This window comes from Tupaia chinensis, unplaced genomic scaffold, assembly GCF_000334495.1.
Source record: "Tupaia chinensis unplaced genomic scaffold, TupChi_1.0 Scaffold144766_1, whole genome shotgun sequence".
Classification (NCBI taxonomy): Eukaryota; Metazoa; Chordata; class Mammalia; order Scandentia; family Tupaiidae; genus Tupaia; species Tupaia belangeri.
In genome coordinates this window covers 2,425-6,318 of record NW_006204626.1, presented here as the reverse complement: position 1 = coordinate 6,318, position 3,894 = coordinate 2,425, and the positions used below count along the sequence as shown (strand labels likewise).

The following is a 3,894-nucleotide window of genomic DNA, read 5'->3' as shown; positions in this document are numbered from 1 at the left end:
ACTTTCCCTAGAGCATATTCTTGGCACCATTTTTGAAAATCAGTTGAGTGTAAAAAGTTTATATATTTATATATTTTTCTCTTCTTCAAATTGTGCTATGTGTCTGTTTTGTTGCTTGTTTTTGCTGTCTCCATTATATTTTTGTTAATACAGCTTCGTAGTGTACTAAATAGCTGATAGCGTAATTCTTCCAGTTTTCCTTTGTTTCTTGTGTTTCTTTGTTTAGTATTGCTTTGGCTTTTGTGACTTTACTCAAATTTTACAATTATTTTCCATACAACTGCAAAGTAAGCATATAAATATTACAGATGTTACCTATATGTAGAAGATAGAACATATCTAGTAGAAATAGTGGGTCACAGGGTCAGAAGCTGGAGTAGTAGTTAAGGCCCTGGATTCCCACGTGGTCAAACACAGTTCAAGTCACAAACCTAGCAGCTTGAATATTACACCAGACTCATGTGTGTGGATACTCAAAATCCCAAGAGCAGAATGGAGAAGAAGGGATTGCAATATGGCAATCCCCCTGGAGGGGTTGATTTTTCACTTTCCCTCTCTCTGTCTCTCTCCAAAGAGTACACATGTCCACAAAAACCTAAATGGCAAATAAAGACATAGTGGGTCAGCTAATAGCTAGTTGGAGATGGGAATAATAAGGGAACAGGGAATCTAGGACAAGGTTGGATGAAGTTATAAAATTACAGCTTAATAGGAGGAATGTGTTCTAGTATTTCATAGCATACTAGAGTGAATGTAGTTAACAATAATTTACTGCATATCTCAAAATGTAAACAAAATTTTTAATGTTTCTAACACAAGTCATGAATATTTGAGGTTGTGTATCAGCCAATTAAGCTAATTTGATCATGACACATTATATTTATATATTGAACTATCAAACTGGACACCATAAATATGTATAATACATGTGTATCAATAATTAAAAAAGAATATCTCCTGAGAAGATTCTAGAAATATGTTGCCTGAAGGATGATGCTCATAAAACAAAGTAGAGTTGTAGGCCACATAATATGAACTTGTGATTTTAACACAAATAAATAGATCCCCCCAGTAGTAATGAGGGTACAAAAATTATCACAACAGGGACCAGCAGTTAGTATAATCGCTATGTCATTGGACTCCAATGTAATTGACCATGGTTTGAGTCCCAGATCTGGTGGCTTAAACTCATGCCGGGCACATGTGCTTGTGTGCCCAAGATCCTGAGATGAGAATGGAGGAGGAAGAGATTGCAGTGTGGCATCCCCTCTGGGGGGTGATTTCTTGCTTTCTGTCTCTCTGTCTCTCTCTTTCAGGCAAGTGCACGTGTCCTATAGTGAAAATCTTGCCAAAAACATAAATAAATAATTATCACAACTCTGTACCTGTTTGGTGTCAATTATTTTTTTTAAATTGTATTTATTTTTTAATAAGAAAGAGAGGCACCCTCCTCCCCAAAGAGTTATCTTAACTCAATCATCTTTCAGCCCTGTAGCCAGTCAGGATCATGCAAGCACCCAGCATGTTCAGGTAGACCCTGGAGGCAGACCTAGAGCCTTCCCATATGGCTTCCAGAATTGTGAACCAGCATCCACAGTACCTGTAACACTGAGGCTGGGTCAGGTGTCAATTGCTAATCTTACAAATTTAAATAATCTTATCTTTTCTGATCTGTAGTTAGAAAATTCTAGCACCTTTAATATTGAATATTCCAAAGTTTTTAATGAAGGCAACTTATATCTTAAGCAAAACAGTTTTATGCATACTGTATGTATTTACTTAAATAATAATTCCTCATATTATAAAAAAATAGTAAATTTACTCAAATGAAGGAAGTTTAAACTGTACAAAAATAAAAATATTGGGAAAAAAGTGAATATAAATTAGTCAACTTTTTCTGTTAAACATTCATACAAATACATACTTTCCTTTTCCTTATACACAGATAACACATACATATATGACATCATTAGTCTGACAAAATAAATAAAATTTAAAAATCAGAGACTAAAAATATTCTCAAGTTTAAAAAATGGTGTGCAATATATTTCAACAAGATTCTACATGGATATAAACACCTGATTTAATTTCATGATTTTATTATACCAGAAGGTTGATTGATTTTAACATTTTTAATAGAATTATTTTATTTAACTTTATTTATTTTTTCATTTATTTTATTTTAATTTGACCAGAGACTAACAGAGTAAGAGAGAGAGAGGCAGAGGGAAGTGAGAATGGAAGCCACCAGGTCTGGGATTCAAATCATGGCCAGCCATGTGGGAGTCCAGTACTCTTAATTACCGTGTCAACTGCCAGTCCCAGTTTTAACCTTTTTAAACAGATATTGGTGCCAAGAAAAATTGGCTTATTATTAATTAAGGCATTTGTATACACATATCTCAGTAAGGACAAAAATATTTTTCCTTTTTTTTTTTTTTGAGAGGTTTTTGGTATAAGACATGTGCGTGCACCATAAAGAGAAAGAGACAGAGAAACAGAAAGTGAGAAATCACCCCCCAGGGGGGGATGGCCACACTGCAATCCCTTCTCCTCCATTCTTCTCTGGGAATCTTGGGCATGCATGCACACGTGCCCGGCATGAATTTAAGTCACCAAGTCCAAGACTCAAACCATGGTGGACTACATAGGAGTCCAGCAACATAGCCATGACGCCAATTGCTGGTCCCAGATAAAAATAATTTAATATTGATTATTTGCTATGATATCTTAAACATTCAAAATCTTTTTCAGCTTAAGAAAATACCTGCACGGGACCAGCAGTTGGCATCATGGCTATGTTGCTAGACTCACATGTAGTTGATGGTTCAAGCCCCAGAACTGGTGGCTTAATCTCACACTGGGTGTGTGTGCATGTGTGCCCAAGATCCTGAGAGAAGAATGGAGGAGAAAGGTTTGCAGCATGTTTTGCAGCATGGCCCCCCCCCCACCCCCGCCGGGGGATGATTTCTTGCTTTCTCTCTCTCTGCCTCTCTCTATCTTTCTGGGAAGAGCACATGCCCTATAGCAAAAACCTCTAAAAAAAAAAAAAGAAAGAAAGAAAGAAAGAAAAATAAAGAAAGAAAATAGTTGCACACATTTAACTTTTTCTTTTTTTTTATAAAACACAATTTTTACAATTTTTTATTTCAAAAATTTTATCAAGGGAGTAATTTGAGTTTTTGAAGATGTGACCATTAAAACACTTTAAAATTTTTAACCTACCCAGTGGGACCTAAATTAAATAAATCCTCTATTACCTTAGATGAGAGATTGCTTTCTTTAGTCAGAAAAATGTATCTTAAGCTCCACTTTTATGTCTCTTGGCTTGTAAGTCTACTTACCACTGGTGAGGTGACACATGGTGGCTCCTCTGGAAGCCAAGCAGAGCTTCCCAACTGCTCTTAATGGCTGCACCCAAAAACTAAGTTCAACTCTACCTTCCAGGAGCTTTCAGGAGAGTCAAAAGGGCTAAGGGGACCATGAGTTGTTGGGGAGATTTCTGGCTCAGCCACTCAGTGCCCACCAGCCCAGCACCTGGGGGCAGCATTGCACTGCAGCTCCCTGATTGGGGTAGTACCCCTCTGCCTTCCTTCAGTATCCCCAACAACAGCACCCCTGGGTCAGGGGAGACCCTACGGGGCATGCCTGGTGATCAGCTCCTTACAAGCACACCTCTCTCTGCTGCTTGGAGAACTTAAGTGTTCTGTGTGCACAAAATTTGTACCCTCATGTGACATGGATGTGTGAGTAGAGTCTGAGGAAAAACATTAAGGAGAAAAAGAGAGAAGCAAGGCATTTATGGGACAAAGAAATGGGTTATTATCTGTTGAAGATAATGTGTACAGTATTCTCAACTAGATTGATGAGAAATATATACATGTTGGAATATTC

The 3,894-nt window shown here is 37.2% G+C and overlaps 1 pseudogene; it reads right to left on the bottom strand.

Moving 5' to 3' along the window:
• The window catches only part of LOC106733751 (high mobility group protein B1 pseudogene), a 6,061-nt pseudogene extending 2,611 nt beyond the window's left edge, over nucleotides 1-3,450 (bottom strand).
• Nucleotides 3,451-3,894: the final 444 nt, after the last annotated feature.